The sequence below is a fragment of the Acinonyx jubatus genome, chromosome A2 (assembly GCF_027475565.1).
Source record: "Acinonyx jubatus isolate Ajub_Pintada_27869175 chromosome A2, VMU_Ajub_asm_v1.0, whole genome shotgun sequence".
Taxonomy (NCBI): Eukaryota; Metazoa; Chordata; class Mammalia; order Carnivora; family Felidae; genus Acinonyx; species Acinonyx jubatus.
In genome coordinates, this window is record NC_069383.1 from 74,770,715 (window position 1) to 74,798,083 (window position 27,369).

Consider the following 27,369-nt stretch of genomic DNA (forward strand, 5'->3'; position numbering starts at 1 on the left):
AAATTGTAACATCAATAACCTAAAAGAAAGAGGTAAAAGTGTGAAGTTTAGGAATGCTATTGAAGTTAAGTTGCTATCAGCTTAAAATAGAATGTAAGAAATACTTTTTTATGTAAACCTGGTGTTGACTACAAAAGAAAAATCAGTAGTAGTTATGTAAAACATTATGATAAAGGAGTAAGAGCAAATTTCCACAAAAAGTCATTAAATTCACAAAAGATAGCTTGCACAAACATGCATCTACAACACAGGGAAAAAATGAAAAAAAATCGTGACAGTTGTTACCTATCAATAATTACTTTAAACATAAATAAATTAAATTCTAAAAAGACAGTATTATTATCCATAGCTGAATGGATAAAAAAAGTTCCAGCAATATTCTGCCTATCAAAGACCCATTGTAACTTTAATAACAAATACAGAGTCAAAGAAAATGGAGAAAGATATTTCAAGCAAATAATATGTAAAAGAAAGCTGGTGTAGCTATAATTCTATCAGACAAAATATACTTCAACTTAAAAATGATCAAAAGAGACAAAGATCTTCATTATTAAGGGATTAATCTGTCAAGAAGATATAACAACTACACATATTTATGCATCTAACATATATAAAGCAAATACCGAACAGAAAGGAGAAAGAAACAGCAACACAAAAAGATTTGGGGACTTTAATACCTCACTTTTGACAATGGATAGATCCTCCAGTCAGATTATTAATAAGAGAAGAGTAGACTTGAACAACACTACAGATCAAAAGGACCTAACAGACACATACAAACATTCCACACAATAGTAGAGTGTGCATACTTCTCAAGTGCACACAGAACATTTTTAAGACTAGATTATATTTTATACCACAAAAGAAATATTAGCAAATTTAAGAAGACTGAAATCATACCAAGTGGGTTTTCTGACCACAATACTATGAAACTAGAAATGAGTAGTAGGAAGAAAGCTGAAAATTTCAAAACACATGGAAATTAAATAACATACTTCTGAATAATGAATGGATCAAGGAAGAAATTAAGGAGGACATGAAGTGTCTTTAGACAAATGAAAATGGAAACACAATATACCAAGTTATGGTATGCAACAAAAGCAGCTTTAACATTGAGGTTTATAGACATAAATGCATACATCAAAAAAATAGACCTCAAAAAAACAATCTAACTTTATACCTAAAGGAACTGGAAAAAGAGCAAATGAAGCTCAAAGTAAGCAGAAGGAAAAAAAATCATAATCATAAAAAAAATAACACAAATGACAGAGTACAGGAAACTAATAAATAAAAATAAATGAAACTAAGCTGGATGTTTGAAAAGATATAGAAAGGTGAGAAACCTTCAGCTAGACTCAAAAAAAAAAATAAAGAAAAAATAGCACATAAATAAAGTTATAAATGGAGGAGACATTAAAACCAATACTGCGGAAAGAGGGTCATAAAAGACTATTGTGAACAACTATATGTCAACAAAATGAACAACCCAGAAGAAATGGAAAGCTTTCTAGAAACCTGTAACTCACCAAGACTGAATCAGAGGAAACAGAACAACTGAACAGGCCAATAAGAAGATTGAATCAGTAATCAAAATTCTCCCAAGAAAGTGAACCCCTGAACCCTGGATATATAACTCCATTGGTGAATTCTACCAAATATTTGAAGAATTAACACCAATATTTCTCAATTCTTCCTAAAAAATTCAAGAGGAGGAAATACTTCCAAATTCATTTTACCAGACCCACATTATCATGATACCAAAGTTGTAAGAGGGCACTACGAGAAAATCAGAGGCCAATAACCCTGATGAATATAGATGCAGAAATTCCCAAAAGAATAACAAAATTTAGCAGACTTTAAAAATTTCATACCCCATGATCAAGTAGGCTTCATTCCTTGGATGTAAGAATGGTTCAATATAGGTAAAATTAATCTATCTGATAACCAATCTATCCAATATTCTATATCACTCTATCTATCTCCCAATCTATATATCCATGCTTAATATATGTGATATGTGATATATGCTTAATATATGTGATATACAATTTGATAAAAATCCTAAGATTATCTGAATAAATGGAAAGAAAATATTAGATAAAATTCAACATCCAATTATGATAAAAACTTTCAACAAATTAGGTATAGAAGGAAGGTATACCATAATAAAGGCTTATATTCTCACCAAAAAAATGTGAAATGATGGATGTATATGTGGTAATCACCTAGATAGTAGGTATCCATACACAATGTATTAATAAAAGAATTAGAGTCAGTAATGGGAAGTTTCAACTTGTGATTTTCCCCTGGGAGAGGATCCAGTTGTTGTGGAGGTGTAGTGTATACCTGATGTCTGATAGGAAAAACTCACCATCTTTCATGTCAGAGGACCACTGGAAAGGGATTGGAGGAAGTAAGATTTCTGAAGAGTCAAGAGAGGTATTTCAGAATGGAGAGAGCCAGAGAACTCCAAACATAAAACCTAAAAGTATAAAATGTCTAGAAGAAAATTTGATGGGATAAAATCTTTTTGATGTTGGCTTAGACAAAAATTTAACTGCAGTGCTAAAAGGATGATCCTTAAAAGAAAACAGAAAACCAAGTTTGACTTTACCAAAATGAACTTTCATCCTTTCAGAGATGGTGCTGAGAATAAAAACCCAAGACACAGACTGAGAGAAAATATATGTTAATTACATACCTGATGTAAAGGACTTACACCTAGAATATATAAAGTCCCCCAAATTCAAGGATAACAACTCAAGAAAAAAAAAGGCATAAGGGTTTGAATACTCACCAAAGAACCTATATGAATGGCAAAAATTAAATGATGTTCAAGATTAGTCAGTAGGGAAATTAAAACCATGATGATGTTTCATTATATACCAAATAAAATGTTTAATATTTTTAAAATGTCCACTCCAACTATTTGCAAGGATGTGTCACAACTGGAACTCATATACAATGTTGGTGGGAATGTTAAAATGAAGCAATTCTTTGTAAAACAATTATGCCATGTTTAAATATGTACCTATGTCAGCACTATTCTATTCCAGTGGAATAGATGGAAAATTAATGGAAATGGAACAATGGAAAATAATGGAAAATTAATATGTGAATGGATGAATAAATTGTGGTATAGTCACATGATAAAATATTACTAAGCAGTGGAAACATGAACTTTGCGGTGGGGTGTATATTTCATAACAGCAGAGATGGTTTTAGAATGTATAAAAATGTAAAAATTACATAATTATAAACTTTTTACTGGTTTAGTTTGTTGTATATCCATATATTTCCAATAAGCATGCCTTAAAATAGTCATAGGATATAAACAAGTAAAGCTGAAAAAATAGAATTTATGCAATGTGAAATTCAAAATACTATTTCTAGTTTTCTTACTTTAAGAATCCAGTGTAGAGGGTAGAAAGATGACAGAATAGGTGGACGCTAATCTTGCCTCATCCCATGGATACAACTAGATAACACTAACATCAGTGTAAATAACACCCCCCCCCCCAAAAAAAAAAAGACACAAAGACTGGCAGAACAAACTCCACAACTAAAGGTAGAGGCTACATCAAAGAAGATAGTAAGGGCAAAGACTCAGTTTGGGAGCAAAACAGACAGGGGTTGTCCGAGATGGGGAGGGAGCTAGGGGGACAGAGAATAGCAAAAACCAAGACTATCACATTTTGGAGTCTGCATGGGGAAGACAAATTCTTTTAATATTTGTCCTTAAAGAAGGGCCAATCTCAGGAGTTCTTACAACCAGCAAGACTTAAACCCTGGAATTTTAAGTATCAGCCAGCTCAGATATTAAAGAGCCTAGGGGGTGTTAGGAAGCTGAGTTCATACTCTAAAAGAGATAGCAAAATAAAGAGCCAGCAGGGGCGCCTGGGTGGCTCAGTGGGTTGAGTGTCCTACTTCTGCTCAGGTCATGATCTCATGGTTGGTAAGTTCAAGCCCCATGTCAGGCTCTGTGCGGACAGCTCAGAACCTGCAGCCTGCTTCAGATTCTGTATCTTCCTCTCTCTGTTCCTCTCCCACTTGTGTTCTCTCCATCTCTCAAAAATAAATAAATGTTTTTAAAAAAATAAAGATCCAGCAGAGATACTGTATGGAAGCTCTCTCCATCTCTCAAAAATAAATAAATGTTAAACAATTTTTTTTTAAATATTCAGCAGAGATACTGGAAGCAGTTTTTGAAAAAATGTTGTAGGTAGATGGGAGAGAATTATTTACTCATCTTAGACAATGGTCTGAAGAGACAGGGATCATGGGGATACTCCTCCAGGAACAAATGAGCTATAAAGTGCCATTTCCTCCCCTTCCCCACCAGCATAAACACACTGCCACCTGTAGTGACCAGTATGGTATTGACACCCACTACCTAACTTACATAGACCATGCCTTCCTCCCTCCATGCTTTGGTGTATTTGCCCTTCCCAGTCACATCTGCCTCAGTCCCAAGGCTGAAGGCCTTCTACCCCAAAAGACTGTGGAAATATCACCTGCACCATGTCCCTGACCTGTACCATTTGCAGGGCCTTAGATTCAGAGGCAGTGGTGACAGGTAACATTCTGCAAAAAGGCCAGCACACAATTTGGTAAAATGCACTCCACCCAGTCAGGGACCAAACACTGGACACAACAAGCAGAGTCTCCACAGACAATAGGACTGAGGAAAAAGAGGCTAGAACTCAACAGTGGAACATATGCAACACACACACAGGAGACATTCCTTAAATCAGTAGATCCTGAGGAACAGAGGACACTGCACTTCAGGGCGCTATAGGATATCTTCTTCATAAAGTCATTACCTTCAAGAGCAGGAGACATAGCTGACTTTCCTAACACACAGAGAAACCAACAGAGTGCTAAACAAAATGAGGAGACAGAGAAGTATGTCCCAAATGAAAACAGGACCAAACCATAGCAAGAGCCTTAAGCAAAACAGATAAAAGTAATATGCCTGATAGAGAATTAAAAGTAATGATAAGAGCACTAGGTGTTGTATGTAAGTGATAAATCACTAAATTCTACACCTTAAACATATATCACAGTATATGTTAACTAACTTGAATTTAAGTAAAGACTTGAAAAAAATATTGATCATAAAGATACTCACTAGACTTAAGAAAAGAGTGGGGCCCTTACCACAGAGATAAAAAAGAACCAGAAATGAAAAACACAATAAATGAAATTAAAAATAGGCTTGATGGAATAAAAACTCAGGCTATATGAAACAGGGGAACAAATTAGTGACATGGAACTCAGAATAATGGAAAGTAACCAAACTGAGCAAATAAGAGAAAAAAATATGCAAAGTGTGAAAAAATTTAGGGAATTTAGTGACACCATCAAGTGTAATAACATTCACATTATAGGGAACTTAGAAGAAGAGAAAAGGAGACAGAAAATTTATTTAAGGAGTTAATAGGTAAAAAGTACCTGATCTGGGAAAGGACACAGATATCTAGATCCACGAAGCACAGAGATCTCCCCAAAAATTCAACCCAAGGAGGTCCACAACCAAGACCTACAGTAATTAAAATGGCAAAAAGCAGAGATAAAGAAAAAAAAAAAACTTTAAATCAGTAATTGTAAAGAAAGCAGGCTTTTTTTTTTGTGCAAAAAAATAAGGATCTCAGTGGATTTTTCAGCAGAAATTTTGCAGACCAGAAGGGAATGGCATGATAAATTCAAAGTACTGAAAGGGAAAATCTCCAGCCAAGAATACTCTATCCAGCAAGGCTATCATTCAGAACAGAAAGACAGATAAAGGGTTTCTCAGACAAACAAACAAACAAAAAAACTAGAGATCATGACCACTAAATCAGCCCTACAACTATTAAAGGGGATTCTGTGAGTGGAAAGGAAAGACCATAAGTGAGAATATGAAAAGTAAAAAACACAAAGCAGTAAAAATAAATTTTTCAGTAAAAATCAGTCAAGGGACTTAAAAATATAAGGATGTAAAATACCTAAAATTTGGTATATACCTAAAATTTGGTATATACCTATAATGCAGAGAGGAGAGGAAAGGAATAAAGAATGGGTTCACATTTAAGCAACCATCAACTTCATATAAATTTCTGTATGCAGAAGATGTTTTATATAAACCTAATGGTAATTCAAAATCAGAAACCACTGATATGCAAAGAATAAAGAGAAAGAATCGGTATCACTAAAACAAGCCAGTAAACCACGAAAGAGAGTAAGAAAGGATCAGAGAAAGACTACAAAAGCCACAAAACCAGTAAAAAAAATAGCAACAAATACTTATTTATCAATAATTACTTTGTAAATGGAATAAATATTGCAATCAAAAGATATAGAGTGACAGAGTTGATTAAGAAAAAAAAAAAAAGACCCATCTGTATGCTGTCTACAAGAGCCTCATTTCACAGACACATGCAGATTGAAAGTGAGGGATGAAGAAATCTTTATCATGCAAATGGATGTCAAAAAAAAAGCTGAGGTATAATTACTTATATTGGACAAAATAGACTTTAAAACAAGGACTGTAACAAGAGACAAAGAAGGACACTATGTAGTTATAATGGGGACAATCCAACAAGAAGATATAACTGTATTTATGCACCCAATATGATAGCACTGAAATACATAAAATAGTTAATAACAAACATAAAGGATCTAATTGGCAGTAATACAATTATAGTAGGGAATTTTTAACCCTGCACTTACATTGACGGACAGACCATCAAAAGAGAAAATTAATAGGAATCAGTGGCTTTGAATGCCATACTGGATCACATGGATTTAACAGATACATTCAGAACATTCTACCCTAAAGCAGCAGAATACAGTTTCTTTTCAAGTGTGTATGGAACAATCTCCAGAATAGATCATATACTAGCTACAAAACAAGTCTCAACCAATTCAAAATGATCAAAGTCATACCAGGCATTTTTTCTGACCACAATTCTATGAAACCAGATATGAGCCAATAAGAAAAAAATCTGGTAAGATGACAAATACATGGAGGTTAAATAACATGCTACCAAACAACACATCAACCAAGAAATCAAAGACGACATAAAAAATAACATTGAAATAAATGAAAACAAAAGCAAAATCTTTGGGATGCAGTAAAAGCCGTTCTAAGACGGAAGTTTATAGCAACACAGGTCTATCTCAAGAAGAAAAATCTCACCCAATGTAACCTTACACCTCAAGGAGCTAGAAAAAGAAGAACAAACCAAACCCCAAAACAGAAGAAGGAAGAAAATTGTAAAGATTAGAAAAGAAATAATGTAGAAACTAAAAAACAGTAGAACAGATCAATGAAATCAAAAGCTGCTTCTTTAAAGATCAAAAAAACTGATAAACTTCTAGCAAGACACATCAAAAAAATAAATAAATAAAGGGGGACCCAAATAAATAAAATAATAAATGCAAATAATTATAATAATATTATAAAAAATTATATACCAACAAACTAGAACAAATTGATAAATTCCTATAAACATGTAACATTACAAAAGTGAAACGTGAACAAATAGAAAATTTGAACAGATTTTTTACCAGTAATAAAATTGCATCAGTAATCAAAAAATTCCTAACAAAAGTCCTGGAGCAGGCAGCTTCACAGGCAAATTTTACCAAACATCTAAAGAAGGGTTAATGCCCATTCTCAAAGTAAACTAAAAAATAAGAGGAAGGAAAACTTCCAAATTCATTCTGAGGCCAGCATTACCCTGATTCCAAAACCAGATGAAGATACCAGAAAAACAGAGAACTACTGGCCAATATCTCTGATAAACATAGATGCAAAAACCCTAAACAAAATACTAGCAAACCGAATCCAACAATATATTTAAAACATTATTCACCACAATCAAGTGGGATTTATTCCCAGGATGCAAGGGTGGTTCAATATTCACAAATCAATCAAAGTAATACAACACATTAACAAAAGCAAGGATAAAAAACCCATTTACACTTCAATAGATGAAGAAAAAGCATTTGACAAAGTAGGACACCCATTATGATGAAACCCTCAACAAAGTAGTATTAGAGAAAAAAATACCTCCTTTATATGAAAAACCCACAGCAAACACCATCCTCAGTGGTGAAAAACTAGAGTTTTTCTAGAACTCTGAAGGTCAGGAACAAGACAAGGATGTCCACTCTCACCACTTTTATTCAACAGAGTAGTGGAAAGCTGTAGAAATCTGTCAGATCCTATACAGTAATAATAAGGCTGCAGAGAGGGAAATTAAGAAAAAAACTGTTATTTAAAATTGTACTCAAAAACCAATACAATATCTAGGACTGAACTTAATCAAAGAGGTGAAAGACCCGTACTTTGAAAACTTTAAAAACTGATGAAAGAAACTGAAGATCACACGAACAAATGGAAAGATATTCCATGCTCATGAATTCGAAGAACACATATTGTTAAGATGTCTATACTACCTAAAGCAACCTATAGATTTAATGTAATCCCTATCAAAATGCCAATAGCATATTTCACAAAACTGAAATAATTCCAAAATTGTACAGAACCACAAAAGACCCCAAATAACCAAAGCAAACTTGAAAAAGAAAAACAAAACTGGAAGTATCTCAATTCCAGATTTCAAGTTATATTACAAAGCTGTAGCATGGTATTGGCATAAAAATAGATACCTAGATCATTAGAACAGAAAAGAAAACCTAGAAATAACCCCACAATTATGTTGCCAATTACCTTCAATACAGGAGAGAATATACAATGGGGAAAAAAAAACAGTCTCTAACAAATGGTGTGGGGACAACTGAACAGCTACATACAAAAGATAAACTAAACCACTTTCTTACGCCATACAGAAAAATAAACTCAAAAGACCTAAGTGTGAGACCTAAAACCATAAAAATCCTAGAAGAGAACAAAGCAAGGGAAATAAAAACAAAAATTATCTATTGGGACTGCATCAAAATAAAGTCTTTTACACTGTAAAGGAAAAAAAAAATCATTAAAAGGCAACCCAGGAATAGGAGAAAATATTTACAAATGACATACCTGATAAAGGGCTAGTATGCATAATGTATAAAGATGGGGCTCCCAGTTTGTGAGTTCAAGCCCTGTACTGGGCTCTGCGCTGACAGCTGAGATCCTGGAACCTGCCTCGGATTCTGTGTTTCCCTCTCTCTCTACTCCCTCTCTTTCTACTCCTTCCCAACTCATGCTCTTTCTTTCTCAAAAATAAATAAACATTAAAAAAATTAAAAATGAAACAAAACCCCCCAAAATGTATAAAGAACTTATACAAATCAACACCCAAAAAACAATCCAGTTTAAAAATGAGCAGAAATTGGGGCGCCTGGGTGGCTCAGTCGGTTAAGCAGCCGACTTTGGCTCAGGTCATGATCTCGCGGTCCGTGAGTTCGATCCCCGCGTCGGGCTCTGTGCTGACCGCTCAGAGCCTGGAGCCTGTTTCAGATTCTGTGTCTCCCTCTCTCTCTGCCCCTCCCCTGTTCATGCTCTGTCTCTCCCTGTCTCAAAAATAAATAAAACGTTAAAAAGAATTTTAAAAAAAATGAGCAGAAAACATGAACAAACATTACTCCAAATAACACATACAAATAGCCAACAGAGACATAGAGAGATATTCAAGGTTACTGATCAGAAATGCAAATCATCAACTGATGAATGGATAAAGAAATTGTGGTTTATACACACAATGGAGTACTACGTGGCAATGAGAAAGAATGAAATATGGCCCTTTGTAGCAACATGGATGGAAATGGAGAGTGTTATGCTAAGTGAAATAAGCCATACAGAGAAAGACAGATACCACATGGTTTCACTCTTATGTGGATCCTGAGAAACTTAACAGAAACCCATGGGGGAGGGGAAGGAAAAAAAAACAGGTTAGAGTGGAAGAGAGCCAAAGCATAAGAGACTCTTAAAAACTGAGAACAAACTGAGGGTTGATGGGGGGTGGGAGGGATGGGAGGGTGGGTGATGGGTGTTGAGGAGGGCACCTTTTGGGATGAGCACTGGGTGTTGTATGGAAACCAATTTGACAATAAACTTCATATATTGAAAAAAAAAAGAAGCACAAAAAAAAAAAAGAAATGCAAATCAAAACTACAAGGAGGTATCCTCTGTTACCTGTTAGAATCACTAAAATCAAAAACACAAGAAATAACAAGTGTTGGTGAGGATGTGGAGAAAAAGGAACCCTCTTACATTGTTGGTGGGAATACAAACTGGTCTTGACACTGTGAAAGACAGTATGGAGTTTCCTCCAAAGGTTAAAAATACAACTACCCCATCCAGTAATCACACTAGTAAGCATTTACCCAAAAAATACAGAAACACTGATTCAAAGGGATACTTGCACCCCTATTTTATTGCAGCATTATTTGCAATAGCCAAATTATGGAAGCAGCCTAAGTGTCCATTGGTAGATGAATGGATAAAGAAGATTTAGTACATATACGTACAATGGAGTATCATTTGGCCATAAAAATAATGAAATCCTGCCATTTGCAGCAACATGGATTGAGCTAGAGCATTATGCTAAATTAAATAGGTCAGAAAAAGACGAATACCATATGATCACACATATGGAATTTAAGAAACAAAATAGATGAGAAAAGAAAAAAAAAAAGAGAGACAGACAAACCAAGAAACAGACTTAACTGTAGAGAACAAACTGATGGTTACCACAGGGGAGGTGGGTGGGGGATGGGTAAAATAGGTGATAGGGATTAAGAATATACTTTATAGGAATGATGTATAGAATTGTTGAATTACTGTACTATACACCTGAAACTAATCCAGCACTGTATGTTAACTATACTGGAATTAAAAAAATAAATAAATAAATAAAACTTTTTAAAAAAGTTTAAGAATAAAAACAAAATACAGTTTTGTAGCTACCCAAAGTTCATTCTTTCCTTTTTTTTTTGTAATGGTATACTGAATTCTGTGTGGGTTAATGGGCTCTCCTCCACTGTTGCAGTCCCAAAGTCTCCCTTCATTAAAGAGGAGAAACATAACCCAAATAGAGTTGTTAGTGGATTCCTTAATACCCTAGGCGTTAAATCTTAAATAAAGAGATGTAAGGTGGGGGAAACAGCTGGAGTTCATGAATCTTGCAGCAGAGCCTTGAAAACCAAAACCAAAACCAAAATAAAAACGAACAATGAAACAAAACTATCGATAAGCTTCTGTAACTAGAACTCTGAATCTTTTCCATTTCCTATTGTTTCTAGTTCTATAGCCTTTTTTTAATTCTATGAGTGAGTTGCTAATTTAGTAGATTATTTTATGATTAATTTATCCAAAGAAATTTTTGGCTACTTATGGAAAAACAACAAAAATTGTTAAAAGGGAAAAAGTGGGAGGAACATAAATTTAGTGTCTCTCAATTCAATATGATTGAAACATATCTTTGTTTCCCTTAATATTTTGTGAGTAAAACAGAGCATTTCTCTTTTTCTGTTTTGTTTTGTTTTTAGAGAGAAAGAATGCAAGCAGTGAATCAGGCACAGAGAGAGAATCTTAAACAGGCTCCACGGTCAGGTGGAGTTCAACATGGAGTTCAATCTCATGACCCCAGGATCATGACCTGAGCTGAAATAGAGTCAGATGCTCAACTGACTGAGCCACCTAGGCACCCCAAAGCATTTTTGTTTTTAAGCGAACTAATGAAGTTTGGTATGTTGGGAAGAAACAAGAGCTTTCAGCCATTCTCAAACAAGCAGGAGTTGGGTCAAAGACATTATAAGAATTCTTTCAGACAAAGATTATTTCTGCTGTTATTAAATTTTCATTTCTCTTATTTGTTGATAATGATGGAGATAAAGAATTTTCATGTATGTTTACCCATCATTCCTTACTTTGGAATACTTGCTTTGCTAGGCTTACCAGAAACAAAGCTAGAGATTTATACTAAATCCATGACCTTTCCTTAGTAATCTCCTTTGTAACTATCTTCCTTCACTTAGGCCCTCTAAGCTTACCTTTATACAGAGATACTTCATGTTCCCCTTAGTTCTCTGTACACACCTTACTTGTATAACATCATCTAATCTTTGATAGCTATGTATGACTTGGTGACCCCTATTTCTCCCTTAGATCACTTTCATGGCTCCAGACTTATTAAGCCACCTGCTTGTTAGACATCTTGCTTTAAAGGCAATATGACTAAAACTGAACTCATCATCTATCCCCACCATACGGCCTGACATCTATTCCGAACTTCACATTTCCTGAATCCAAGTTACTCAATCTTCTTTTTTCACACCCCATCCCAAAAAATCACAGAGCATTATAGTCTTAATTTATGTTTCTATTGCCTGTGGCGATTCACTATTGTATGCAGAGTATATTGCCTGAAATATAATGACTCTTCAATGAGTATCTCCTAAGTGTATTAAGGAATGTTCCAGATGACTATTTCAATTTCACTGGCCTACTTTGAACCAGCTATCAACCTTCTTCTTGACTGTTTTTAGTTTCGTACTTTTCTTGAAGGTTTTCCATACTTTTTTCCAGAGTGATTTTATGAAAACAAATAAAACTGATCACTCCCTTTTATAAGGCTTGCCAATTACCTGCCAATTCCTGGCAGACGCCTTAGTTGGTCCTACCTGAACACTGTTTCCCTTTCTAATAATCTTGACCATCCTCCATTATGCCATCTGTACTTACTGAATTTAAGTTTCTTAAATGCTTCGTAGGTTTGTTTGTTTTTTTTTGCTTCAAAAGTTATTGAAGATGATTTTTCCCTGCTAACACAACTGTATTTCCTGGTAAACCCTTATCATAATTCAGATATCAGATTAAGTATCATTATTTTCCAATCAACCATCTTAGATTTCATTAATTTAGTGAAGTATCTTCATTTTGTTCTCCTATAGCCTTTTGTATTTCCTTGTGCTTAAATTAAATACCATTTCTAATTAACAGTAAGCTCCATGAGGGCAGGGGCCCATCTTATTCACAGACACATGATGAGACTCTAATACAATGTCTGATGCAAGGCATTGCAATGCAGAGCATTAACCTTTGTTGTTAAATAAATTATTCAAAATTCTTTTAAATGTGTCTGTGATTGACAAAATTGAAAATTTAGATCATTTAAGATCTTTTACACTCTTCAATTTCATATGGTCAAAGTTGTGATTAGACCACTTTTCCTATTTTAATGGTGAAGTTTTACTCAGAAATTTGGATAGTAAGAAAATTACAAGAGCCATAAGAACAATGCACTTTTTAAAATCAAATATAGTTCACAGTGCCTAGGGTTATGACAAGTGTTAAATAGGAGAACAAATACACAAACGAATTGATGTGGTACAACTCATTCCAGTAACAAAATGAATAGATGTTTAGTCCAAACACAGAAACATTCTTAATATTTTCCCAGTGGTACTGAGATCAAGTGCAAAAAGAACTTTGTGAAAGTGGCCCAAGAGGAAAGGGCTAAACATTCAATTTCAGTTAACAAAGGAGTCAATAACTCAAAATCTTTTGATAGTTAAAACCCTCCAAATAAATAATCCAAAGTTCTACATATAGAACTTTAGTGCATTTGGTGATTATTTTAAAAATCTGAAAATAACACAACTCTGGATACCACTGTCTTGCAAAAAATCTGTAACCCTCTTTTTCAAAACCAAAATGTTCAGAGTTTGATCTGTGCAACACAGTCAAATGAACCAGTTCCCTATTAAATTACTGTGATTCTTTTTAAAAAAAGATCTATAATATAAAGAAAGGACTCTTTCAGTATTAACACAAAATGAATTATTTCAATTTATTTTCAAGTATTCTTATTCTGGGGAGTAATACTGAGTTCACTTTGAACAATTCTGACCTGATGAAAATAAAGCAAAACCATAGTAAATAAAATACAAAGGTCCCTTGTTAATTTCCTTATTAGAGTTGTGGATGAAGGAGTTGTTAAATCATAGAAATTCATAAATGTTTCTTTCCTTTTTTTTTTTTTTTTTTTTGCTTTGAGCTATTTGACCTCATCTCCAGTGGAAATTATCTCCATTCTACCTCAATCATCCACTATTGTGTTTATACCCTTTATGTTGACATCATTATTAAAAGAACACCTTCAATATTCCAATTTCAAGCCCTTGCCTTCTTTTCTTCCCCTCTTCCTCCTCCTCTCATTCCAGTTGGATTAAATCACTCATTTTTTTCATGATCAAGCTTCCAAGTTAACTTCCAAGTCAAATTGTACATTTCATTATTAAAATCCTTTACTTGCAAAAATCCTTCTGTTGACATCTTCCCTCCTTTATGTTCACCGGTTGAACTGCAAATCTAAGTAATCTAACACTTTTCTTATATTATACCTGCATGTAGGAAGCTAAATTTTGCTATAGATCATTATGCAGATGTATTAAGTGGACTTTCAGTTCATAACCACAAGTCTCAAATTGGTACTCAACACTATCTAGACAATTTTGTTATATTTCCATAATAAGTGAGAATTCTCATGGACAACCTTTTATGCTACAACACAGCATTTAGCTCTTTTTCTTACCTTTTCCCAGAATAATATAAAAGTAATCTATAGTTGCTATCTCCTTATCTGCATTTTCTTTCAAATCCTTTTTGATCAGGCTTTTGTCTTCTCTACTTTGCTGAAATTGCTCTCATTAAATTCACTAATGATTTCCATGCTTCTCAGCAGACTTGAACACAACTGGCAACTATATAATTCCTGCTTTTTTTCTTTCTTTTTTTGTTTTGTGCAACTACACTTTCTTGACTTTTTCTCCTTACCTTTATGGATTGTTCCCTTTGTCTACCCAATCTTTGAAAATTGAAGTGCCTTAGAACTTGGTTTTAAGCTCTATTCTATTATTTCTCTAAAAAGTCTTCCTCTATAATCTCACACAGTTGCATTGCTTGAAATATCAGCAATTGGGCAGTAAGTTCCAAACATACCTCCTCCTATCTAACTATTCCCCTAAGCTCCAAATTCATAAACCCAACTGTTACTTAAATGACTAATAGGCATCTCAAATTAACCATGTCTAAAGTATAACTTTTTGATTTGTGTCTCTCTTCCAATGACATGATTTTTCATCAATCTTCCCTATCGCACTAAAGAATATTATCTTCCACTCAGTTCCTCGAACCAAGAGGACTGTTGTCATTCTTAGTAACTTTATTTCTCTTACCAACACTCCCCTCAACACACACACACACACACACACACACACACACACACACACACACACCCCACTATTAAATCATGTAACATTACCTCTAACACACACACCAAATTTGATTACTTTTTTAATTCTTTGTTGCCATCACCCTCGTCTAAGACACCATCATTACTCACTGGGCCATAGCAATGGCAGCTTAACTGAGTTTCTCACTTTGTAAACTTGGTTAGATAAAATTTATTCATTTAGAGCAACCAAATTAATCTTTTACAATGAAGGGAAAAATTAGATAATTTCAGCCCTTGCTGAAAACTTTTGAATAGTCTTTCTGGGCAATTAGAAAATCCAGATTATTACCATGGTTTATATGTCATTTTTCTTTAGGATCTCGCCCCTGCCAAACTCAGTCACCTGATTGCTCAACCCTCTCCTCTTTGTTTTAGGTATGTTGGTGTCTCATTGGTCTCTAAGTCAGTGCTCTTGTCCCAGCATCATACCTTTGCATTTGCCATGCCTTTTGCCTAGAATATACTTTCTTTTGTCTGTTCCTTGTCATGCATGTCACAGAAAGAAAACTATAAACAATGTGGCCTTCTTATGTCCTGTTTTATTGCACGAATTTAGTTTATTCACAGTACTTTTCAAAATCTAAAATCATCTTTTGTGTATTTATTCATTTGACATCTTGTTTCCTTCTTCCCCACCACTTCTCCCAAGAAATAAATATCTTAAGGGCAAGGACCTTGCCTGTTTTCTAATCCTATTTTGAATGCTAACAACAGTAATAAAAATGAATATAAAATTGGTATAAAATATGCAAAATTATGGACAAAAGACTTCTTACTAGGATGTCCTTCTCAATAACTAAGTATTTGACAATTTAGTTTTGAGCTACTAGAATTAGCCATTTCAAAGTGATATTTTGTAAATGGGATGTTCTGTTTACTCCAAAGGATAATATTCTTAGAATGTATGGTACTCATGTAAAAATATCTTTGAGAAATTTCATACACACAGGTATATGCATTTATATTATATAACTCTTCTTGATATAATCGTTTCAAAATTTCTTAATTTTAATGATACATCACAGGCATTTATCCCTTTATGATAACGTTCCATAGCATTTCAATTAATTTCCTTTGCTACCAGTAATAGATAAAGTGAATGACTTACAAGCAGACTTTTGAGGTAAGCGCAAACATATACTTATGTTCTACTCTTATTGTAGCCATACCCACTTGGAGAAATAATTTAGAGAAAAACAAGAAGGAAAATTTTGCTTTTCTGCTTTTGTTGAAGTATCTTTAGAAATGCACTGTTGAAGGAAAGTAAAGCTTAGGGAAAGGAATCAAGAGTTACCAATCATAAACATAATCACATGTGAATTTTGAAAATTTCTTAATGGCAAAGTTCCACATATTAAGTTACACTGGCACTTAAGTATTAAAGATTAAAGATAACATCTAACATTCAAAGTATATTGCAGTAAAGAAATTATTTTTAAAATAGTTTTTATTCCTTTTTAGCATAGATTATACTCTTGAAAGTCTTCATTTAAAATTCTAAATGTCATATCATCCCTTTCTAGAAGTTGAAAATGCTCAGCTCCTTATAGGACCTATAGGATGTGCCAGGAGGATATATTGAAATTCAAAACTATAGGAAGTTTTTTCTAGAAATGAGTTAAGGCATATTTGAGATATAAAATTTTTAATTTTCTGAGTTTTAAAAATTGATTTATCGAGTCCTGTTTTTTAAAAACGATAGTAAATATACCTTTAAAATGTTTTTTTTTTGCACCTGCTTTATTTTTATTCTTCAGGACAATGGAGATAAAAATATTATCATCTTCCAAAGAGACTTGAGCATGTTAGCCTAGCAAATAAATCTTGGAAACTTAGAATATTTTAAGAAAATACGTCATTTTGTAAAAGACACTTGGACAGCTTCCTTACTAATATTTGTCTAGGAATGCATTCAGCTCTTCCTCTGCCAAGAATTAGTTTATACCTATCATTTGGTTCCTCTATTTATTAAATTAATTTTGTTCTATATTATTCATTTTAAGCTAGACACTGATATAGGCACTGGGGATAAACACACACAAATAAAAATACTGTTCTACTGGAGAAGTAGTTTAAAATCTAGTAGTTTAAAATATAGTGGAGAGTTACAAATGTACCAAACGGACAATACTATCATTGCTACAATGTATGTGCATGTGTATGTGCATGTGTGCATATATAGAATATGTAGATTATATTTATTATATATAAATACACAATGTAGTAGGAGCACAAGATTGGATCTCCTAATCTTCTCAGTTAGGGTAGTGTCCCAGAACCTGCTCATACCTGTGTAGCCCAGTCCACCATCCCTCATCCCAACAATGAGTTGTCTGCTCCAGTATGAGTTTATTGAAAAGGACTGGAGATGGCTTAAAGCAAAAACTGGGTAGCAAAGACATGCAGGAAAGCTAAAGAACAAAACTGCAAGAACTACAGATCAAAGCAAGTTGAGATTTCCATTGTCCACACCAGCGAAAAAACAATTATGCAGTACGTAAGAGTTTAAAGAATGGAATCAGGATGGTGGTCAAATGAACATAGATGAAGTGGTGTAAGGTGACAGGTTTAGAGCACAGTCACAGCAGCTGGGAAACCACCATAATGGTTGGCAATTTACTGCTTGATCCTATCTACCTTGTATCTTTCATCCATCTGAGAACTAGCTCTGAAACAATGTGGTCAGGTTTCTTTTGATCACTTCAAACAACTGGGAAATGATAATATAGAAAGAATCAAACATCTTCCTTGCAAAGAGTTATAGTTACAAATAAGTACAATTTGAAATCAAGGGCAGTATATACCACAGTAATCAAGTTCCAGAGATGTTGACTTTGATCTCTGTTCACTGTTAGATCTTGTTAAATACCTGGTAAATTCCCTGACCTTAGCCAGACTCTCTATGTTCTGCCCATCAACCTTGTACATACTTCCACTCTGTTTAATTTTGCTGTCTACATTCTAGAGGATACTCAGAACCCGAACCTCATCTGAATGTTGTTATTGGTTGGTGCCTTGAAAAACAGCAATCTCCTTCCTTCTCCATACCCCAAATAAAATGGACTTCTACCACTTATATAACCCTGGCCTATGCCTACTTTGCTTGCTTACTCATTCTTGTATCTATCTGGAGCCAATTATTAATGTTTCTTTGGACTCCCACTCTGTTTTACATTTCTTCTCATCCTGGATATTCACAGTGAGCAAAAATTTCTAATGTCAAATGACAGCCATTAACCAGCTGCTTGATTTTATATATATGTATATATACACCTACACACCTGCATACCCATACACATACATGCATATATATATATAACCAAATATAGTGGCTGCCTCCCCTTGTTTAGCTGACAGTACTATTTTTCTTTTATTCTTCTGTAAAATAGTGCCTATATTACTTATCTGTACCAGGTACTACTGTTAACAGTTTATGTATATTAACTCACTGAATTCCTATATCAACCTTACTGAGTTAGCTAATATTATTTCTATTTCATACGTAGAAAAAAAAAACCTCAAAGTACTAGTAGGTTAAATGGCTTGAGAAGTTTCCAAAACTGCTAGGTAAGAGAGCTATGATTCACATCTAGGCAGTCTGGCTGCATGTTCAAAATTTTAAGGGTGACTCCATCAGATAGGAGTTTTAGAAAATCCTTATGAAAGCACTAAAAAAAGGACTGGTTTTTGGGGAGAGGGGGCTATGATAGGGAAGAATGAAAGTAGAGATAACAGTGAGTCTACTTAAATCAAGGCAAAATTTTGAACTTAAGCAGTGTCATTGGAGATGAGAAAGCACGGAGATGAAATAAATAGGACACAATGACTGACTAGTAATATGGTCTTGACTTGTCCTGACATTCTTGATGGCACAAGAATAATAATAAAAAAAACCTAATGATTGACAAAATTTCTATCATGTCAAGGAATAATACTTTACTTAGTTTTGAACACTATTAACAATTCCATTTCTCATGTCCTTTAAGAATATGTTGAAACTTTTCCCCCCAAGGCTTCATTTCTCGTAATCTGATTAAACCCTTCAAAATCCATTTCTAAAATAGTTTTCACATTCCAGCTTTATGTTGAAGAGGACTAAAAAGAAACACATGAGCAATAAATGACATGGCATTTGGGACTTGTCACTATGAATACATACTAGATACTATTTGCATACAAGAGTTTAAATTTAATAAATGTGTCATTTTCAAATATGTTTGCTTGTGGAAGACATATTATAGGTTCTATTATTTAATGTAAAATTATGACAAGGTAATAAATTAGTCATGATTTTGTATTCTATTACATGACAACATCATTCTTGTCTTATTTCTCTTAGGCATTTTGAAAAGACTTCTCCCTGTTTCCATATATGACACCTTTATATGCTAATAGTAGCTAAAGAGTATCAGGGAAATACTTGATTTTTAGTGGAACCATACTCAGATATATGGAATAAAAAATGAGAAAAGTATGCCTACCTCACAACAATTACAGCACTTTCATTATTTCTATGAAACTGCTTAATGTATTTTTTTTTTTTTTTTAGTTCTTAAACTATATTTCCCAGCAGTTCTCATTGATGTTTCAATGGAAGGGAGCATGGATTCTCTTTTAACAATCCTCATATTATTCTAAGATGCAAATTCTTTTTAAAATAAGTTTTGTCTTATTTTAGAGCAAAACAGAATTTCATAAATTTAGTAAACAATAAAAGATATTTTATTTTTTCAATATATTTTATGCAAATTTGTTATTTGTTTATAAAAACAAAGATAAAGATAAAATTTAATCATGAATTTAAGGTAATAGGACCACAAAGTCAATTTTACCAAAATCTGTATTCTTGGTGGTAGCACTTTATAGTCTACAACCTTAGGTAAGTTGCTTAAGCTTTCTATGCTTTAGTTTCATTATATTCAAAATGGAAATAGTACTGCCTGTTTTATGAGGTTATTTTCAATGAGAAAATATGGAAAGCATTCAAATAATTCTTGGGACATAATGGATATTAAAGAAAAGTTACCTACTATTTGTATATTATGGGGATAAATCTCATCTTGTAAATTGCTTTGCTACAAATGGCCCATGAACAATATAAAAAATATTTCTTTAAAACTGTATTTTAAAAACTAATTACAGAAATGTATATTCATGTGCTTTATGAGAAATCACTGTGTTGCTAAATAATAAAGACTTTTCAGGTTTTTGAGGCAGGGATCCTAAAGAGGACACTTAGAAAAAATGCTCTGGGATAAAGTATAATAATCAAGTATAAAAACAGAAATTTATCCAGGAAAATTTAAGACACTAGAGTGTCCTAAAAAGTAAAAAGCATAAGTAGAGTGACCAGTATCTGGTTCTTATGGTTGAGCACATAGGAAGTCATGGAGGGAAGGAGGAGAAGGAAATGTGTAAGAGCAAATCAAACAGAAGAAGGAAATCAGAAAATCATTTCAGTTTCCAGAACTTTCTCAGACAAGACAAAAGACACAGAATCAGAATACCAGAAACAAGGTAACTTAGCTTTAGACAATCAAAGGAGAGGAAAGTATTCATAATAATCTGTTTGTTAAAATAAGGTATAAATTCTTCAGTTTTTAATACAGACCCAATAAGCCCAAGCAAGTTATGGACCAGTTATAAATCTAGAACCACTTCCTATGGGGAATGATTAAAATCTCTGAAAGCACATCAATCATAAAAATTATCTGAAAGGGATTCTAACAGGCAGAGTGTGCTTAAATTAGAATTTTATATGTTGAATTGATAAAACTCTTTTTGAAAGAAAAATAACATTTTGTAAAATCCACACGTGATCATTTTTAAGTTTATAGGAACACTAAAAAGTGCATATTTATTAGCAAAGTCTTACACTTACACTATCCATAAAAAACTGAATTTTCCATTAGGTAACTGCAGCCACCTCTCTAGAATTTATAAAAATAAAATAGAGATAAATATTGTTGATTATTGATAACCATTGATAAGTAGATAAAGGGAATATTTGAACTCTAGATAAAAATATACAATATTTAATTTTTAAAACATTTAAAATTTTTGTGGAGAGAGAGTACATGCAAGCAGCGGAGGGGGAGAGAGAATCCCAAGCAGGATCCACAGTCTCAGTGCAGAGCCTAATGAAGGGCTCAATCCCACAAACCACGAGATCATGACCTGAGCCCAGATCAAGAGTCAGACGCTTAATAGATTGAGCCACCCAGGTACCCCTAATTTAAGAAAAAAATAAAGTATAGTTGATATACATTATCATTTTGGATGTACGATTCAACATTTACATACATTACAAAATGCTTACCATAAGTGTCATGTGTCACAATAGTGTCTTTACAATATTGACTAGGTTCTCTAGACTGTGACTTCCATCTCCATGACTTATAACTGGAAGTTTGTATTTCTTAATTCCTTTCTATTTCACCCATACCTCCACAATTTTCCCTATGGCAACCATCAGGTTGTTTTCTGTATTTATGAGTCTTTCCTACGTGTTTTAATTTTTAACTTCTAAACATAGGTGAAATAATACGGTATTTGTCTTTTTCTGGCTTATTTCACTTAGCATAATACTTTCTAGGTCTATCCATGTTACCATAAATGGCAAGGTGTCATTCTTTTTCATGACTAATATTCCATTAGATAGGTACACACCACATCTTTATCCATTCATCTATAAATGGATATTTAGGTTGCTTCCTTATCTTGACTATGCATATATTCCACAATAAACATAGGGGTTGTATATATCTTTTCAAATTAGTGTTTTCATCTTTTGCAGGTAAATGTCCAGAAATAGAATTATTGGATACATTGTGGTTTTGACTTGTATATCTTTATATGTACCTAATAACTCCTAATAATTAACATTGCATATCTTTTTATGTATCTGTTGGTTAATCTGTATGTCTTCTTTGGAAAAGTATCTATTCAGGTCCTCTGCCTATTTTTTTTTAATCAGATTTTTTCTTTTGGTGTTGAGTTATAGAAGTTCTTTATATCTTTTAGATATTAACCTCTCACTAGATACACTGTCTGCAAATATCTTCTCCCATTCAGTTGGCTGTCTTTTTGTTTCACTGATTGTTTCCTTTACTGTGCGAAAGCTTGCTAGTTTGATGTGGTCCCACTTGTTTATCTTTGCTTTTATTTCCCTTGCACAAAGACACCAATCACAAAAATATTGCTAAGACCCGTGTGTAAGAGTTTACTATGTTTTCTTTTAGGACTTTTAAGATTTCAGGTCTTACACATTTAGATTTTTAATCCACTTTGAGTCTATTTTTGTAAATGGTGTAAGAAAGTGATCCATTTAATTCTTATGCATGTAGCTGTCCAGTTTTTCCATCACCATCTGTTGAAGAGACCATCTTTTTCCCTATTGTAATCTTGCCTCCTGTATTGTAGATGATGAATTGACCATATAAGCATGGATTTCTGGATCTATATTCTGTCTATTGATCTGTGTATCTATTTTTGTGTCAACACCACCACACTATTTTGATGACTACAGCTTTGTAGTCATCAAATCTGAGATTATGATACCTCCAGCTTTTTTCTTGTTTCTCAACATCGCTTTGTCCATCTGAAGTCTTTTTGTGGTTGCATAGAAATTTTAGTATGATTTGTTCTAGTTCTGTATAAAATGCTATTGGTATTTTGATAGGGCTTACATTTAATCTACATATTGCTTTAGGTAATATGGGTATTTTAATAATATTCTTACAACACATGAGCATAGGACATCTTTCCCTTTATTTGTGTCATCTTCAGTTTCTTTGATCTGTGCCCTACAGTTTTCAGAGTATAGATTTTTTACCTCCTTGGTTAAATTTATTCCTAGGTATTTTATTCCTTTTGGTGCAATTGTAAATGAAATTGTTTTCTCAATTTCTCTTTCTTTTAGGTCATTAGGGTATAAAAACGCCACAGATTTCTGTGTATCAGTGTCATATTTTGCAACTTTACTGAATTTATTTTTCTAATAGTTTTTTGATGGTGTTTTGAGAGTTTTCTATCTACAGTATTGTCTCATCTGTAAATAGTGAGTTTTACTTATGAATTTGGATAGCTTTTTGTATGATGGGTACTATAACTTTCAGTACTATGTTAAATAAAAGTGATAAAGTGGTGGAAGTGGACATCCTTATCTTAATCCTGATCTTAGAAAAAATATTACAGATGTTCAGCATTACATATGATGTTATCTGTGGCTTTATTACATTGAAGTATGTTCCCTCTAAACCCACTTAGTTGAGTTTTTATCATGAACAGATGCTGAATTTTGTCAAATGTTTTTTCTTCATCTATTGGTATCAGGACTTTTAGCCTTCATTTTACTAACGTGTTATGCCATATTGATTGACTTACAGATACTGAACCATCCTTGCATTCTTGGAAAGAATCCCTTAATATTTGTGGTAAATGATCCTTTTAGTGTATTCTTGAATTTGGTTTGCTAATACTTGGTTGAGGATTTTTGAATCTATATTTATCAAGGATATTGGCCTCTTTTTTTTTTTTTGGTTAATTTTTTGTTGTGTGTGTGATTTTGATATCAGGATAATGCTGGCCTTATAAAATGAATTTGAAGGCATAGCTTCCTCTTCAATTTTTTTTTGTAATAGTTTGAGAAAAATACATAGTAACTCTTTTTTAAACGTTTGTTAGAATTCACCTATGAAGCCACTAGGTTGATTTTGATCACTAATTTCATTACTATGAATCAGGTTGTTCAGATTTTCTTTCTTCCTGATTTGGTCTTGGAAGTTTGTGTTTCTAAGACTTTATCCATTTCATCTAAACTGTCCAGTTTGTTGGCATATAAATTTTGTAATGGTCTCTTAAAATTCTTTATTTCTGTGGTGTTGGTTGTAACTTTTTCTTCATTTCTGATTTTGAGTACCGTTTCCTGACAAGTCTGACTAAAGGTTTATCAATTTATTTCTTTTCAAAGAACAAGCTCTTAATTTCACTGCTCTTTTTGATTGCTTTGTTAGTCTATTAGTTTATTTCTGCTCTGATCTTTATAATTTTCTTTCTTCTATTAACTTGGGGTTGGTTTGTTCTTCATTTTTTATATCCCTCTAGGTTTAAGGTTAGGTTGCTTGAAATTTTTCCTGTTTTTTTTTAAATTTCTTTTTAATGTTTATTTTTGACAGAGAGAGACAGAGCACAAGCGGGGGGGGGGGGCAGAGAGAGAGACACACACAGAATCCGAGGCAGGCTCCAGGCTCTGAGCTGTCAGTACAGAGCCCAACACAGGGCTTGAACTCACGGACTGCGAGATCATGACCTGAGCTGAAGTCAGATGCCCAACTGACTGAGCCACCCAGGCACCCCTGGGATTTTTCATGTTTTTTAATGTAGGCCTTGAATCACTATAAAATTCCTTCTTAAAACTGCTTTTGCTGTCTCCCAAAGATTTTAGACTTTTGTGTTTTCATTTTATTTTGTCTCCAGGTATTTTATTTCATCTTTGATTTCTTTGTTAACTCACTGGTTGTTTAGTAGCATGTTATTTAGCCTCCACCGTTGTGGGTTTTTTTCCATTTTTTTATTATAATTGATTTCTAGTATACCATTGGGGTTAGAAATGATGCCTCAATGATTTCAGTCTTCTGAAGTTTATTGAGGCTTGCTTTATGTCCTAACATGTGATCTATCCTGGAGAATGTTTCAGGTACACTTAAAAAAATGTGTTATATCATGTTGATTTGCAGATATTGAACCATCCTTGCATCCTTGGAAAGAATCCCTTATGAATGTTGTTTTTATACAGAATGTTCTATATAGATCTGTTAAGTTTATCTGGTCTAAGGGTCATTCAAAGCCACTATTTCCTTACTGATTTTATGTCTAATCTATCCATTGAATATAAGTTGGGTGTTAAAGTTCCCTACTATAATTAATTACTGTCAGTTTCTCCCTTATGTTTGGCAATATTTATTTAGTCACTCCAACGTTTCATGCATAGTTACACTTGTTATACAGCTTGTTGGATTTGTCCTTTTATCATTATGTAATGCACTTTTGTCTTGTTAGATCACACAAAATAGATTTAAAAACAAACACTAAGTATGGCTATCCTAGCTTTCTGTTTCCATTTTTATGGTATAGGTTCTATTCCTTCACTTTTAGTCTGTATGTGTGTTTAGGTCTGAAGTGTGTCTCTTGTAGGAAAACTATAAACAGGTCTTTTTTTTTTTATCTTTTCAGTCATCCTAGGTCTTTTGATTGGAACATTTAGTTCATTTGCATTTAAAGTAATAATTGATAGGTATATATTTAGTGCCATTTTGTTAATTGTTTTCTGGATATTTTTGTAGCTCTTCCCTGTTCCTTTCTGTTTCTCTTGTTCTCTTCCTCTGCAACTGATGACTTCATGTTCTTCTTAGATTCCTTTCTATTTATTTTTTTGTCTATCTATTATAGGTTTTGGTTGGTGATTACCAAGAAGTTCATCTAGAACATCCTCTCTCTATATAAAATCAATTGGTCTCTATATTTTCAATTGGTCACCCAAGTTTGAACACATTCTAAGGGCATACTATATTTTTACAAAGTTGTTTTATGCATACAAGGTCTTATCTTTATTGTATGCATCTTTTAATTTTTGTAGATAAAACCAAGTTTGCGAATTTTGTCTTTCAACCTTTATACACCAGCTTGAAGGATTTTCTTTACAATCTTTACTATTTGTCTGCTTTTATTAGTGATATTTTTCTTTCTTTTTTTTTTAACTTTTAGTTATGGCCATTTCTTTTCCACTTAAAAGAAATATTAGAGGAACTTCTTTAAGACTGTAAGACTGCTTTAATAGTAATAAACTTCTTTGACTTTTGTCTGGAAATTATCTCTCCAATTCTGAGTGATAATTTTGGTAGAGTGTTTTTAGTTATAGGTTTTTTTTTTCTTTTCAGGACTTTAAGTTATGCCATTCCCTTCTGGCCTGCAAGATGTCTGTTGAAAAAGCAGGTGAAAATATAATGGACTATCTAAAACAAATATAATACTGTCTTGTTGTGCTTATGACAGGCAAAATTCAGATGTATGAGAGACACAGCATAAAAGAGGACATGGAGGCATTGGAGTATATTGTTGCAAAGCTTCAATACTATGTGAAATGATACAATATTGTTTAAAGTAAATTAGGATATATTAATGTTATATTGTTTGTGTTGGTGAAACCATTAAAATTAAAAAAAGATAAAAGTAAGAAGTCAATAGTGGAAATAACACAGAATCATAATAACCATTTTGTTTTTCAAAATGGTATGTAAAAGGGAAAAAGCACAGGAAAGACTAAAAACTACCAAAAAAATTAAATTGTAACAAAAACCTATAATTTTATATATAATATTCTAAACACCCAACCCAAAACATTGTCTAATTAAATTTTAAAAGAAAAACCCCCACAACTCACACTATTAAAATAAATCTATTTATTATATGAAAACATAGATATGTTAAATTAAAATGATGGGAAAGATGTTTAATAGCACTAGTAATCAGAAGAAAGATGGATTGGCTATACCAGTACCAGACAATGCAGATTCCAAACAAAAGATATTATCGGAGGTAAGAAGGGAAAAATCATAATCATAAAAAGAAATCATTAAGAAGATACAATTTTATGTGTATATTCACAGTTCCTTCAAAAACTATGAAGAAATTGAGAGAACTGGTGAAAAAAATAATTTATAATTATAGGGAGAGACTGCACTCCCTCCCAGAGAAAGGAATGCATGAAGACTATCATTAATCACCATGAGCTAAGTGAATGTGTCAAACAACAACAGCACAACACACAATTTCAAGCACTCACCAAACTTTCACCAGGTGACCATATTTTGGACCTTAAAATGAACTTAATCAGATTTTAAAAATTCTAAACAAAAAACAAACTAGAGTTAGTAATAATTTAAAAAGATATCTTGAACATTCCTCAGAGACTTGAATGTTAAAAGGACACTTCTAAATAATATTGGATCAAAGAGAAAGTCACAAGAGACATTAGTAAACATTTTGAATTAAATAAAAAATGCATTTTTAAACATGTGTGCAATGCAGCTCTACTGCCTAGAGTTTATACATCATAAGCTTATATTAGAAAACAAGAATA

At 33.1% G+C, this 27,369-nt stretch overlaps 3 long non-coding RNA genes across 7 annotated transcripts in view; 1 reads left to right on the plus strand and 2 right to left on the minus strand.

Annotated features, from left to right (window-relative positions):
- LOC128314799 (uncharacterized) overlaps positions 1-27,369 on the plus strand; it is a 388,750-nt gene that overhangs the window by 353,953 nt on the left and 7,428 nt on the right. The window lies entirely within an intron of this gene.
- LOC113603029 (uncharacterized) overlaps positions 1-27,369 on the minus strand; it is a 109,946-nt gene that overhangs the window by 74,276 nt on the left and 8,301 nt on the right. The window lies entirely within an intron of this gene.
- Positions 13,955-26,625, minus strand: LOC128314800 (uncharacterized). The gene is made up of 2 exons (XR_008296860.1): positions 26,309-26,625; positions 13,955-25,744 (listed from the first exon to the last, which is right to left on the minus strand). It is a non-coding gene; the product is annotated as an uncharacterized LOC128314800 (long non-coding RNA).